Below are 9,433 nucleotides of genomic sequence, written 5' to 3' on the forward strand. Positions count from 1 at the left end.
TCTCTCTCTCTCTCTCTCTCTCTCTCTCTCTCGAAAAACATTAATCTATAACATTTTGTTTAAGTATTGTCTATGAGTAGTTTTTTGTCAAAATAAATATTATAACTTATACTTTGTGTGTAAGTTATTAATTTTCTAAATATTTTTAAAACTTTGTATCTTATTAAAGTATTTACTTCTTATCAAAATATGGTTAAAATATTGTGAAAGTTTACTAATTATTAAAACTTCTTTTTAATAACGAGTATGTCAATTGTCTATATCTATTTTTATTAAATTAAATTTTAATGGCATTGTACATATTTTGTTTACAGATTAAATGCAATCTGAATGTATTTATTTCCAATGTGTATTTCTTTTAATGAATACCTAATTAATGTAACTGATTATTTATAATTTAATTAACTATAGTATTATGTTTGAAAATTTTGATTTGTATGCTAAACTTTCTGTAATTTTTTTAAGAAATATCAAAGCAAAATAAAAAAATAATTATCTTAATTCTGAAACAAATATTTGGATATGACTGATAAGAGACAAGAAGACATAACTGTTCGCAACCGAACTTATATGAAGAGCATATATATAGTACGTAAATTTGAGCTCCCAATTCTTTCTTTTCCCTCCGAATCCGCTTTTGTTCTTTCAAAACGGCTGATAACACAGAGAACGAAAAAGTAAGTTTTAAGTCGTAGATATAAGATAGGACAGAAAAAAACTTAAGATTGTTGTGTGGACGTTTAGGTACGATTATGGATACGTTTTTCTCTGTTTTACCTTACATAACACAACTTATGACAATATTTCATTCTCTGCGTCATCAATCGTTTTGAAAGAACAAAACCGGATGGAACAGAAAAGAAAGGATTGGAATACCTTAAGTTTATAAGATACATATATGCTCTTCATTTGTACCTCCAAATTATCTAGAATATTTGTACCGCATAAATCTCCTCACAATAGATATCTCCTGATTTCGAGGTATTTTAATCTTATATTTGATGGTACTCCCTCGTAATTTATATGAGGTTTTTATTTCAATGTGTACCGCCAATTTTTGGCGGTACAAGGTTAAAAGTGTAGAATAAAGACATTATCAAGAAAGGATAACCAATATAAGAATGAAAGAAATTGTAATAACTCTATTACAATAAAATCAAAATAAAAAAATTCTTTATAATTCCATATTTAAATGGAATATCAGATAAATTTAAAAATATCATTTAAAAAAATGGTTTCAATTCAGCTTATAAGCCAATGAATTGTCTGGATTGATTTATAAAAACAAGATAAATTGGATAAAATGTAACGAAATGAGATTATTTATAAAGTAGATTGTCTTGATACTTCTGGAACAAAGAGAAAACTGAAAACGAGAATAAAAAAGCATATGTCCGATATAAAAAAACCTGACTCTTTGTCTGTAGTGTCGCAACAAAGATTGAATTACGAACACAAAATGGATTGGAATAATATTCAGAGCTTTGATTAGGAAACATTATTTTATAAAAGATATACAAAGATCCTCTTCCCACTTATTCTCATAAAAATGTAATATATAAAATTTCATAATTGTGACGTTACTTATTAGGTGTAGTAAAAAGAAATCCATTATTTTTCCATTCAATTTCATGCAAAAATAATGGATTTCTTTTTACTACACCTAATGTGTTGGGCAAACTGGTAGACAGTTAAAGACTAGAATTTCTGAACATAAGAATCACATAAAAAGAAATACTACCATTAACTCTGTCGTAACGAATCACCGATTGCAATTTGGACATAATTTTAAATAGGACGAGGTTGAAATTTTAAATGTAGAGGTAAACTATAAGAAGCGTTTAATTTCTGAAATGGTGAATATCAAATGATAAAGAAACGGCATCAATTTGAACACAGACAGGAATTACTTAATCAAGCATATCACTGTATTTAGATTTTTAACATGTTTATGTATTTGACATTGTATATCGGAATCGATTATATATTAGATTGTTACCGTTAGTTCAAATGTAATTGCGAGACTTGAAGTCTCTGGTCCTATCGCTTTTTATAACCTTATCATGTTATGTTGGAGGAATTTTATAATTCATGTAGATATATTTTATTTCAAATGATCTCATCCGTCGGCGTTTCTCAGATTAGTTGTTGCGATTTTGTTTCATCCCGAATAAAACACACATTAAACACATTAAACTAATTATTATAGATTAGGTTTAGGATGAACTCTTTTCTACCTGACAATTGCGCGAAGAAGTGAGCGAACGATCACGTTATTTCACTATTCAAGACCAGAATAATTTTTATAATGCTAAAGAAGGCTAAAAGTTAGCCGAAACGTTTTATTCGTCTCGTTCTTAGTTTTAAGAGATGATATTGTATTATTAATTTTATTATTGACCTAATATCTTTTATATTTATATATTTTTGTCAATTGTTAGCGCAGATTCCTATAGCCTTGATGCCTTTTGTATATTTATAGTTTTATGTATACTCTAAAAAAATTCAGTGTGTATCTAACCCTATGCAGTGCATATAATTTTAATCATGCTAATATTCATATTAAGGGTACATTCTGATGTAATCATACTGAAAATAAGGTTTTTTTTTTGAAATGTTTCGTAAAGAAAACTATAAGACGTACAAATCTAATTTTTTATATTATATTTATATATTTATTAATACACATGTCAATACATGAATACAATTTTTACAGCAATATTTTCATTCCAAAATTCCAAGAAATTAATTGAGAGGCGTTGAAAAATGAGATGAGAACCAAACGGTTGACACGATATCCCGAGAACCAAATAAATAAACTCGAAATAAAAAAAAAACAAAATTTTTTTTAAAGTTTATTTGCGTGACTATCACGTAAACCAGAATTATAAAAATATTGAAAATTCGCAAGTTGACAAATATTTTTAGAAAGTGATGCAAAAAAAAAAAAACGACTTTTTTTTTCAAAAAGTTGGATAAAAATTTAATTTTTAATGAAACCGATTTATTCTGATTTACATGATAGCTAATCAATTTACAAATACAACGCCGCAAAATTTTTTTAATTAGTTGGTTTTTCCAAAATCGTGTCAACCGTCCAAAAAACAAAGTTTCGCAAAACGCGTTTAAAGTTTTTTTTAAAGATTTTTAAAAATAAAATGATAATTAAACTATTTATCGTTAATTTCGATTTATTTAGCGATTTCTGAACCACAAAGTAAGCCTTCAACTTCTTCAAACATATAAAAAAAGAACTTTTGGCTGTAGAATCGTTATTCTTTGAATTTCTTTCTGAAATTTTGACAGTGTATTTTGGAAATGTTATATAATCGAAATAAAAAATCGATTTTTAATTAAATTTTACATCAGAATGTATCCTTAACATGATGGATTTATAAACCCTAGTGATTTTACATCAATATTAGTGTGAATTTAAAATCCATGATGATAAATCCACATCGGTATTTTTTAGAATGAATATATAACTGTCCTCAAAAACAATTATAATTTTATAAAATAATAACTATAAAAATGAAGCTCCTAACCATTTCATAACTATTTCATCATAACATAAATTTATAGTCACAAAAACTTTTATCAAGTGCTAGTTGTATCAATTAACAAATAATATAGAAGAGATATTCAATAAAAACGCATATTATTAGTCTTATGTTGTACAAAGTGAACGATTAAATGAAATGTCGTGTGAAACGAAATAAAAAGTTAAATGTGCGAAAAACTGTTCTTATAATAGAATATCGATCCGTTTTTTACTCACATAAATAGCGTAAGTAACGAAAAGTGATAATCAACAAACACACAATTTTTTCATTTGAAAGAGCACTTATCCGAAACAAACATTTAACATAGTGTCTATACAGAATTTTCAGAATTATCAATGCGGATAGATACTATCTTGCATATAACAGCAAATCAATCGACGAGATATATTATATGTACAAAAGTATAGCTAGTAGACCAACTAGCTTTAGAGCTCTTATGGTCTAGTCACACATATATTCAATACGACGGTAGAACGTTACATAATATTTATGCTATGCTTGTATGCAACAATATTCGCATTAATTCTTTCTCTAATAACAAGATATGCAACTTTCAGAACATTTTACAAGTAGTACTTTAATATCAGTAGCATATATAGTTCGGAATATGTATTAAATATTATTAATTCATAGTAATATGATTAATATGATATAATATTAGTTAATATAATTAAATTATACCAACTAATTATATTTAAACAAATTAACTAGTGTAAAGTATACTAAAAATCTTTTAGTATGTTTATATATAAACCTACTATAAATGGACGATACTATAAATGAACAGTTTTATTGAAATATCTAAATATTTAACTAAATACTGATTTGAAAATGAAAACAAAAATTTAGCGAGAAACAGATTTGAAAATAATTTTTTTGAATTGTCAAAATAATTATATAGAAATCTCAAGCATGATGAGCAATGATGCAAAAAGTTTTGACATTTTATCAGTTTGAGTTCTATATAATTATTGTAATGATCCGACAAAATTATTTTCAGATCTGTATTTAATTAAATATTATTTAATTAAATATAATTTTTAGCAAAATCATTCTTTCCGTGTAATGTTGAAATCACATTCATATATTATACATGTAATGGATGTCGAAAGGTACGTCATTCTCTTAGCAAAAATAAATCAGCAAATATGGCAGCCGATGTGATTTGCTTTTAAAATTATTGAAATCTACGACCAAAGGCCGCATTTTCTTAAATAAAAATAGTGTATATAAAAATATATGAAAATATATGAAATTTGAAAATATATGAAAATACTATAGTATATGTTACAAATGTTTCTAATACTTTCGTATGTGATATTTTTCGAGAATAAGATCCCAACGCATCAAAAATAAAGTAATGATGACGCATACAACATCAAATCGATGCAGTATAGCAAAAAAATGTATGGTGCGAGAAACGGAGGTGTGCCCCTAACTCTCACGCATTCATAATATGTCACAACCTTGCAAAGTAATATCATCTCCACTTTGATATCCTGCGCAAAATAATACGCGATAATTCAGTTTTACGACAAAAAAATGGCGATTTGCCAGCGAATCATTGCGTAGTAAATAGCACCTTGGCGCGTTACTGGTGAGAAAAAGTGATAATTTACCCTTAATGTACGATTTATAGATAGCGAGTCGATCGTCCGTCGTGACACCAAGCACGCGAATCCTATAATGGCTATAAAGTAAGTCGTCAATGTGTCGCAGGAATGCGAATAAATCAATTGTGATTTAATATTCATGAATCATCTGTCCTGAAAATTGCGCTTGTTAGTTTATCCTGTAATACTTCCAAAGTACATTTTAATTTTCATAACTATATTATTAATTTTATTTATTTTTAACATGTGATTAACATACATTAATTATCAATATATTTTATTAATTTAATTCGTATCATTTTCCAAATTATTTGATTTACAGCGATATTTTCAATAATTACATTACTACGTGTAGGGTTTTTAATCTGAACTTAATTTTTATATTGTTGTATATCGGTCGTTTGAAAAGTTTTGAGCTTCAACATGAAGATGGCATTACCACAGACTTCTATATGTACTACTAAATTGCTAAATCTGTTTGAAAATTTTGATCCCCAATTTTGATGTAACATTATATATACGCATGCATCGAGAACCGCTCGGCATAACCGCGTAACGTATATCTGCACATGCGCACACATCAGCACACGATTTTGACAGGTTAACTTATTTAACAGTATTAAAACCACCAAATATTAATTTTCATAATCTAGTTATTGTAAATTATTCTAATTTATAAGAAATTGAATAATATCGCATCTTCTATATACGTTTATTAATATTCAACCTTTGTTTATTAATATTACCTTTACCTTTTTACTTGAACTCTCTCTTTCAAAAAGAAACAAAATTTTTCGCTGTGAGATCAGCCACTTTCTCTTCCAAAAGAAACAATATTTTTCGCTATAAGATCAAATTTTTATAAAGTTATACGTTTAGCATGTAAACAGTTGATGCAAAACACATAGCCATACTGCATTCCTTTGGGTATATTCATGACGCATGCGCAGAACTACCATACAATTTCGGGATCCATAAGCTTGTCTTAAAGAATTAGCAGTCTAGTACATATAGAAGTCTGTGGGCATTACTCGTCAAAATTATTCTGATACTACAATCGTACATGTTTTGTAAGATATCTATGAAAATTATAACCAAATTATATTTGAACACTCAGTTGTTGCTTGAGTCATTTATACCAGTCGATGTCAGTTTTTCATTTGATGAAAATCTGTGTCCTCCGAGTCTAACTTTGAGCCTAGGACAAACAGAAAAAAATCGTTGGAGATCTGGTGGGTAATTAATTAATTCAAATTACAATTCGTAAATTCTTGTCATGGCGATATTCGATTTTTCCCATTTTTAATAAAAAAAAAAAAAACACCGACATCAACTGGCACAAATAACTGTCAAACAACAACTGAGCGTCCACAATGGCTACAATTTTCACAAGTATTTTGCAAAACATATACGATTGTAATATCAGAATAGTTTTGACGAGTAATGCCATCTTCATGTTGAGGCTTAAAACTTTTCAAATGACCTTTGTAGTATAGTTCGTAGTATCGTGTAAAATTTAACTTATAAAATTTATTACCAATAAAAACATTTTATAAATGTTCAAATTGTACTTTTAGTACAATATAGGTAATCAGAAAGTCTTAAATTGCCATCTGTGATGCCGTGACTGTATTCAATAAAGATCCTATGGTAATGTGAGAATATGCTTCTAGAAAGTGGCGATTTTCAAAGTAATCGGGACAACCCTCTATGTGATGACAGAAAGGGTAAGGCCGGAAATAGGAAGGGTGCGGCAGCCAATGATAGGTATTGTTCCATTTAGCTTAACTCATTTTATTCAAGCTAAATGCAACCTAATCTATGATTTCTTTATTACACGCGCGATAACGAAAGAAAGCATCAGAAGAACAAGGCAAACGCAAAAATACATGGTATCATTTACTAATAATCACACAGCAGTTAGATATTCATTACTACTATTAATGAAAAATAATTTAATCTTTAAACTCTTTTTAATCTATAAATTTCTCAATATTTAATGCTTCCCATATGTACAAAAAATATATTTTTGGAAAGGAAAAAATAAAATTCTATTTAAATCACATTAGTAGTTTCGCTTTTTTCTTTTAAGTGAAGCATCAAGCTCAGAAAACATTATTGTCCACAACGCAAAAAAAATAAATAAAAGTAATATTTTCATTGTGAAATCATAATAATCATAATATCTAACGTTATAAACGTCGATATGTGAGTCTAAAGTTCACGCGATGTCTGATTTAAATCAGGATTTACTACTGCGCATAAATTAATTTTATACCAGCGATTTTTTAACAAGTTAATGCAAATGAAGAATCATTTGGATTTTTTCTTTTCTTCCTCTCGTACAAACATAACTTCGACAACATCATAATAAAAATAAAGTTGAGAGACTTTTTATGATACAGAAAGAACATGTGTTCATGTGCACAAAAGCATGTCCATTCCATCATTTCGATATGCTTGTTTAAAATTTTTTAAAATAGCTTCAAGGTCTTCTGAAGTTATTTAGTCGTATTATATCTTAAACATTTTAAGCATATTAAATTTATTTTTAATTTATTATTTTAAATTTATTATTAATAACATTGAATAAATGTTTAGTAATATTTTAAGAATAACTTACTATTATAACTCGAATATTATTAAAGGGATTCTCGTAAAGGTCGTGAAACATGTACTATTAATTTAGTCACGAACGTATTATAGATTAAAAATGAGATTCCACTGATGCGGTAATTTAATATGCGCTTTTACCGTAATAAAGATTTCATCGACAATTTGTAAAATGCTAACACTACTACGCAATCAAAAATTATATATATATTTTAATAAAAGTCGCTTCAGCGAAATATTATAAATATTATATTATATATGTAATAAAATAACAATTTTTTACTTTTTCTATTTAAGGTTCATAATTTTCATAATGCAAAATGCGCATTACACACACACACACACACACACACACACACACACACACACACACACACACGCACGCACGTACGCACGCACGCACGCACGCACGCACAAGATGCGTTCTGTTATTCATTGCTAATGCTGAAGCTATATAATATACGTTACGTGCGCTATAGATTTTCATTTGCACTATGGTATAGTGAATATCGGAACGCATCCATAATAGGCACATAATAATAATTTAATACGCTATGTTCGCACATACATTTTTTAAAATAGGGAACTTGGGATGATTACGATACTTTAATCGCTCAAAATGAAAGTGATTTTCGAAAGCATTTTTAGCGAGGAACACGAAAAAAATAGGAAATGTTCTAACCTACAAATACCAAAATAACTAACAATTACAAACCGAAAAAAAGGAAAAGAAAAGATTTCAGTCCATAAATAAAAAGCGAACACATAGAAGATAAACTTGATAACATATATTACAGATCACATATATTTTATATATTTTATATTATAAATCATATATTATATAATATTATGGATCGAAGCTTGAATCAGAAAATTGTCGTTACTATCAAAATCAAATTCTTTGTTAAGCAATATCTTATTCCATCTCCCCGCCCCCTCCCTCTCCCCTGCCAAGGGGCACACGACTTTCTATGCGAAGCAAGATTTACATCATTTTTTTTTGTTTGTAATTGTTAGTTATTTTGGTATCTGTTGGTTAAGAATTTTTTTTACTATTTTCCTCGCTAAAAGTGTTTTCGAAAATCACTTTCATTTTGAGCCAAAGTTATTGCCGAGAACTTAAGAACAGAAAAAAATAGTATAAACAATGCCTATAAAATTTTAAAGTTACTAGAAAGTTGTTAGAAAATTTATACTTCCCTAACTTTTCAGATTTTCTAGATGGAAATGGAAAATTTTCTAAGACAATATAAATTTTAACAACCAATATAGAATATAAATTTTAACATTTAGAATAAAGAATTATAGGAAAACTAGTCTATGTTATTATTAAAAACAAAAGAAGCTTAGTAGCATAATAAAATTTTGGGTGCAAATTCAAGCCAACAAAAAATAAATTAGTATTGAAAAAAAGAATAAAGTTATAATGGAAAAGAGCTATCAAATAAAAGTATTGTACAAAATATGTATACATTTTAATTATTTCATAAAAATGCGCGAATTTTAAACGTACTTGATTATAAAGAAGTCAGACATAATATTTAAAAAATTATAATAATTATTTAAAATAGGAGTAGCTAGTTTAAAGGAATTGTGAGCAAATTTCAAAATTCCAGACTTTTATATTTTTCCCTGACATTTCTT

Source organism: Atta cephalotes, assembly GCF_000143395.1.
Source record: "Atta cephalotes unplaced genomic scaffold scaffold00026, whole genome shotgun sequence".
In the NCBI taxonomy this organism is placed as follows: domain Eukaryota; kingdom Metazoa; phylum Arthropoda; class Insecta; order Hymenoptera; family Formicidae; genus Atta; species Atta cephalotes.